Consider the following 7,500-nt stretch of genomic DNA (forward strand, 5'->3'; position numbering starts at 1 on the left):
ACACATACACACACATAAACATATGCACGCACACACGCACGCGCACTGAGAAAAGATACCAGAGTGCTAACAACATATTTCATTATAAATATCACTATATAGTAATTCCATCGACACCTGCGAGTTCACGGAAGCACTGGTAATTCTGCCGAGTGTAGCTGTTCTTGAACGGCCACATTCGGTATCCTTTATATTTGTCATTCTTCAGTTCAACGGATTGGATTTCCAGTGTTTCCGGGTATCGCGGGTACCAATGGAGGGTTGAATTAATGTATAATGCATGTGTAATTATTGTGAACTAGTATATATATATATATATATATATATATATATATATATATATATATATATATATATATATATATATATATAATTATATATTATATATATAATTTTGTTGTTAGGTCCTATTATTATTCTCTCGCCTCCCTCCCTTTCTCTCTCGGTATATATATATATATATATATATATATATATATATATATATATATATATATATATATATATATATATATGTGTGTGTGTGTGTGTGTGTGTGTGTGTGTGTGTGTGCATATATATATATATATATATATATATATATATATTAGTTGTTTACGCTCATCATAATATTTTGAGTGTAGAATCCCTTCATCAGATGTTAAAATTTTATAGAAGAGATTCCGATCCTGAAATATTAAGACTGGCAAGATATAATGAAATATAAGGACAGGTAACGCACTGCCACCTTCTATGCTTACCACACCCGTTCTTTCCATATATTTGCATGTTTCTTTTATATTTTATATTTACATTATACAACATTTTCATAGAGTTCCGTTGTAATGTATTATACAACATACACAGTACTTTAACCAAACTATAGCACTATCTAGAAATAATAATAATAATAATAATAATAATAATAAATATATGGTAATTTAGATATGGAAATGAAAATCCAATAGCATCTTGCAGTATTTTTTTTTCAGATTTAAATCAACATGAACGATAACAGTCACACACACACACACACACACACACACACACACACACACACACACACATATATATATATATATATATATATATATATATATATATATATATATATATATATACTAACCTGTGTCTAACACTGAAAATTTATTTCTGAACGGTGACATCCATTGATCTTTTTTGTTGATGATATTTTATTGCTTGTGTAATATCAATAAACACGAATGATATATGTTTTGTTTATATCCAGCCACGGAAATTAAGTAATTGCTTTTGTGATAATATTACTCGCGCCAATAATAGCATCAACAATACAAACAACTTGAAGCATACAATGCTACACACAGACGCACCGCGGAACGCGAGCGCGCGCACACACACACACACACACACACACACACACACACACACACACATATATATATATATATATATATATATATATATATATATATATATATATATATCATGTGCTTTCTAATGTTTCAGCGAATGTGACCTCGTAAAGATAATTACTGGAATGACCAGTCTTAACCTCTCTCCCTCACTCAAAATATTCTCAATTCGATGAAGGAAACGGGGATTTTGGTTACAGGTAAAAAGAGAAAAACATACCGACTATAGTCCGTACTGCTATCGGTGCATACACGCTCTACTGAAGAATTATTGTGATATAAATACGTATACACACACGTATATAGCACACACAGACATATATATATATATATATATATATATATATATATATATATATATATATATATATATATACATATATACACAGTCATCATAAACATACACGCAATTATCACCTATATATAAACGAATAGTTATATATAATGAGAAAAAATGTTCATATATTTTAAATATGAATTTTAAAGCTGGGTCTTGGAGTAATATCTACTTCGACTGTAAGTGTTACCCGGATATAAGAGACCTCTTCCCCGATCTCTAAACTCTCTTATATCTGGGTAAAACTTAAATCCAGGGTTCTTATATCCGGGTTATCCTGTACATTAACACAGGCATTAATTTGGGCCCCCAGAGAAAATCTCTTTTATATTCGTTTTTTTTTTTCTGATATTCGGGTCTCTTATATCCGGGTTACACTGTATATGCCCACATTTTTCTCATATGTACTCAGAGTTATCAATTATACATACGTAATGACATAATTACCATGTATATACAAATAAACGCGCGTGCGCACACACACGCATATATGCAATTATCATATATGCATGCAGTTATTATATATATGCACACATACTGCTATTTATCATAAATATACAATATTATCATATATGAACAGAGATATATGCACATTATCACATATACACACATCTATCGCATGCATGCACAGTTATAATATATATATATATATATATATATATATATATACATAGATATACGTTCAATTATTATATACAATTTTCACAATTATCCAGATGTTATATACACACTTTTCCATTAACACACACACACACACACACACACACACACACACACACACACACACACACACATACACACACACCAACACACCAATATATATGTGTATATAATTTAAGTGCTCACATATACACACTGATCATATTTATATATATGTGTGTGTGTGTGTGTGTGTGCTTATCATATACGTACATTCAACTATCATATATAAAAACATATACACAATTAGTATATGCATATACGAATGATTGTTATATATATATATACCTTTATCATATATCTATCAATCTATCTATCTATCTATCTATCTATCTATATATATATATATATACATACATATATATATATATATATATATATATATATATATATATATATATATATATATACTCACACACGAACATACACGCACACATATGTATAGTCTATAATCTTTAAACCTTGAAAACTATATATCAAAACTGTATATATATAAAAAAAAATTATTTTGCCAATAATTCAATGAATCTCCTGCAATCACTGTATCAATTTGATTACACAAAGTTACACTAGTCCGAATGTTATTACAGGGATCATCAGTTATATACCATGAAACATTGTTTCAAGGGTTTAAAAATAAAACAGTACATTAAATCATGGCTCGCCGGCAGTACTGACCACCTCCCTTCAAGAACAACAACGTTACGGATATTGGATCTACTTCTGCTTCAGATTAATTAGACTAACCATGTTAGTAAGAAATCTTTCCTTACTCGTGTCATCCGTCCTTGTTCCTAAATCAGAAAATACTTTTTATTTATAAAACTTCTGTATTTTATAAGGTTTTAGAGAATCCATTATGAACCCCCGCTTTTTTTTTGCTATAATTATTATTATGTTTTATTTATATACTTACATTATTGTTTACTTTATTTATTTATTTTTTACACGGTGATCACCACTTATCAAGGCCCGGAAGCCACTCAGGGATAAGGGTTAATTCCAAGTACAGTACGTTAGTGTGAAGATTTCATGAAGTGTTTACTTAAGGGGGCGGTTCATTAGGAATTTGTTAACGTTGGGCTTGAAGACATCCAAGTTGTAGTCAGGTGGGAAGCAGGCAGACGGAACAGAGTTCCACAGGCGTGGAGTTCTAAGAAAAAAGCTTTGTTCATGGAATCCACGTTTTGATTTAGGCACAGATAAAGAGTGGGGGAAACTTTTCACAGTTGATTCAGCTAGACGGGTGTTTTTCGTGAAAGATTGGCGATCACTTATAATATATTGATATTTATATTTATTATGGTTTTAAAAAATATATAAATTTAAAATTATATAAAATTAAAAATATATAAAATTAAAAATATATAAAATTAAAAATATATAAAATCAAAAATATATAAAATCAAAAATATATAAAATTAAAAATATATAAAATCAAAAATATATAAAATTAAAAATATATAAAATTAAAAATATATAAAATTAAAAATATATAAAATTAAAAATATAAAATCAAAAATATATAAAATCAAAAATATATAAATATCTACACGAGATTTCTTTCTATCAACCAATATTATAGTTGCTAATATGCATCATCTAGATACATTATCCATTACTTATGCAGTTTTGGATCTCCTCTATTAATCTAATTGGATTAATTTAATATGACTTAAAAGAACCAGGATAGCGATCAAATATTATTACTTTTATCACCACATTGTTTAACAAGTCTCATGACGAAGATAGAAACTGCGGTTATAAAATCTATCAGTTTTGAGGTAAACGCGGGCTACTCTTGAAAACTCGGACATAATGCTCACGTAAGACATACGTAGGGCATGTATTATTTTTTATACAGCATATGAACTATTTGATAATGGAAGGAGTTTCTTTCATCGAACTTGCACACAATTATTATCCAATATTTCATCCTAATATATATATATATATATATATATATATATATATATATATATATATATATATATATATATATATATATATATATATTCACATCCAGAAATGTAGCTCGTGTTCCCGTGTGTTCAAATTTAATTTTGACTCCGTTGGATGTATAAAGAAGTTTTTTTTTTTTTTTAATTCCTCGTTATCTATAAGGTCGTCAATAAATCTCCTGCAAGCGTGATTATATGTTCTAGATAACACACACACACACACACACACACACACACACACACACACACACACACACACACACACACACACACACACACACACACACACATAAGTTTAGTGGCTATATTAAAATTCTGAAAACACAACATATAGACACATATATTAAAATTAAGAATTTATTGTTTGACAAAAGGAATATATAGAAGGGGTTATGTTGATTTCCTTAATCCATGGATTTTCAATAAAGGCTCATATCATCAGAGGAAATGAAATGCGGTTAGCAAAATGTTCATTTATGAATAGACACTTATTTTGCTTTTCAGCACAAATATTGAAAAAATTTTTTTAAGGGGTGAATGATAATTATATGGAAATAATTATAGGAAAAGGTAATTTGATACAACCTGGGTAGTCCATTATCGGAAGGAGTACAATGTCCTCCGGGGTTATAAATCTAGGTAGGCAGAATATTGGTCCAGGGAAGAAGGCAGTAGTCCCATATAACAAAAAAAAGCGTGGTTGCTCCTTATTGAGTTTCCGAAAAGGTATACGGGGCAGCCGTATTCGTTGGTGCGTTGAGTGTGTTTTGGTAGATGTACCTATTTACTATGCCTCCCCACGGGACAGAGTTAGACACCAGGGTCGTTTTTTAACGTGGAGAAAAGGTACAAAAATAAAAATTGTCTCAGTCGTGAAGAATTTCTCCTCCACCGAAAGAGAACAAGAAAATGAAGTGCAGCATCTGAAGAACAGATACTACACTTTGATCTTGACCAAAATTCGTAGATGTAATCCAAAATCTTTTTATGTGTTCCTTTTGTCAAGCAATAAATTCTTAATTCGAATATATGTGTCTATATGTTGTTTTTTTTAGAATTTAAAATTTAACCACGAAACTTATATATTGCTCTATGCTTAAACATTGAGCTTCTCCTTTTTTTGGCTAGGATCGCCCTGAAAGTATTACTTCAAGTAATATCTACCAGGATCTTTCATCTGATTTCTAATCAGTGTCTTATCTCGATTATATATATATATATATATATATATATATATATATATATATATATATATATATATATATATATTCTTGTCTATGTAAATACAGATTTGCCCAAAAGGGTGCAGAATCTAAACCCACTGGAATGCCTATAGTTCGAAGTAATATTTTATTTCCCACTAGCGGGGGAGGGGGGCCCAACTTTGCCCGGGTGTAAAATACGCTTAAATATCATATTTTAGTTTGTCCTAATTTCGTATATACTTTTATAGAGTCGTTATTTCAAAAGTAAAAACAAATAAAAAAAAAGTATTTGAGTGCTATCAACTAGAATCGAAACCGAAAGCAAAACTGTAGCATTCAAAGCTGGTGACGTTACCACTGTATCGACATGACACGCATATAAACTGGTGAAAAATTTTAAATTAAAAATAAACTAAGATGAATTTACAAAATATCTAAGGATTTTTTAAATTTTGACCCATTTTTGACCCCTTAAAAACTATTTTAACTGGTTAAAGACTCATAAAAGAATGTTTGAAACTATGGAGACAGACAGACGAACAGATATATAGCCTTTTATATATTAGATTTGAAAATAACTCTCTTTAATAAGATGAATTATGGGTATTTTTAAACTACGTTTTGATTTGGTTGGTTGGTTGGTTGGTTGTTTTTGTTTTACGACATATCAACCCTTTTCGGGTTATTTAATGCCGAATCCAAAGATTTTGAAGAAAATTTTTTTTTTTAATAGAATATATTTGTTGTTTTCACGTCGGTTTCTATTTAACCCATAGTTGGGACCCTAACAGGTACTACCAATCCGGGACAGAGTGGACCTGGGAACAATGGTAATTAAAGGGTGGCTCCACACTCCCAAAGCCCACAAGCTGGGGCCCTCACCACTGGATATAGTTTACGGCCAAATCCAGGAACCCCATTGAGGGACTTTTACCCCCTGCAGGGGGGCAGTCGGCATATTCTAATGCCCCACCGACAGGGCCAAACTACGTTTTGAAGCATTAGTCTTACCATTCTTTTTGTGCACAAATGACTTTAGATTTTGAAACGTTTACATATTTAGCTTTACTATATGCAAAAGGTAGGCCTACAGTATTATTTAATTCTTTATTTAGTTTTTTTTATGCGATGTTTTTGTATATAGGGTACTAAATTCATATGTTACTATGGATTTAGCAATTTTTTTTTCGCAAATTGATGCTATTTAATCTTTCTTTTGAGTGAATATGAATTATTTACCATCCAAAATAGATTTATATTGCTATAGAATTTCCGTTTTTTTTGGGTGCAAATAATTTGTCTGATTAATAATTCATTATCGCTTAATTTATAGGTATCTAAAATTTTACCTATAATTCCTATTTCTAACGATAAGGTTGTATCTTTTTACGAATAAAATCTATATTATTTGCTGCTTTATCAATGGGAGCTATCAAAAACTTATTTCGAAATATTTGAAGTTCCATAAGTACGTGTGAATTCCTAAAAAGTGGGTTCGTTTTTAAGATGTTTATACTTTTTAAACGTCACACATTTTTTATTTACGAGTATATTATTTTTTTCATGTCAAATGTAAACTGTGATAATTAATGTGTTTTCTTTTTTTTTTTTTTACTATTTTTTTGCCAGGGATAAAATAAGTGTGCTTTACTTAGTTCTGTCACACATTCAATGCAATTTAGTATCTCAAAACCAATATTTTATGCATCTTTGCTAGTCATTTTTCCAAACAAAAACTTTGGTACATTATACAGATCTGTTTCGTTCATGGGGGAACAACCAATAATTGTATATCAATACTGGATATTTCCCCCCGTCAACCCATGAGATAAAGAAACAGAAAGTTCGCAAGGAGAAAAATAAATGCAAAGCGATGAAGCAGCACATTCAATAAGAACCTAAACACAAATATACAGATACATACA

The 7,500-nt window shown here is 30.0% G+C and overlaps 1 protein-coding gene across 1 annotated transcript in view; it reads left to right on the plus strand.

The window, feature by feature from the left end:
* The window catches only part of LOC145248145 (metabotropic glycine receptor-like), a 472,150-nt gene that overhangs the window by 1,619 nt on the left and 463,031 nt on the right, over positions 1-7,500 (plus strand). The window lies entirely within an intron of this gene.

The sequence above is a fragment of the Euprymna scolopes genome, chromosome 26, assembly GCF_053919585.1.
Source record: "Euprymna scolopes isolate OS-2025 chromosome 26, ASM5391958v1, whole genome shotgun sequence".
NCBI classification, from domain to species: domain Eukaryota; kingdom Metazoa; phylum Mollusca; class Cephalopoda; order Sepiida; family Sepiolidae; genus Euprymna; species Euprymna scolopes.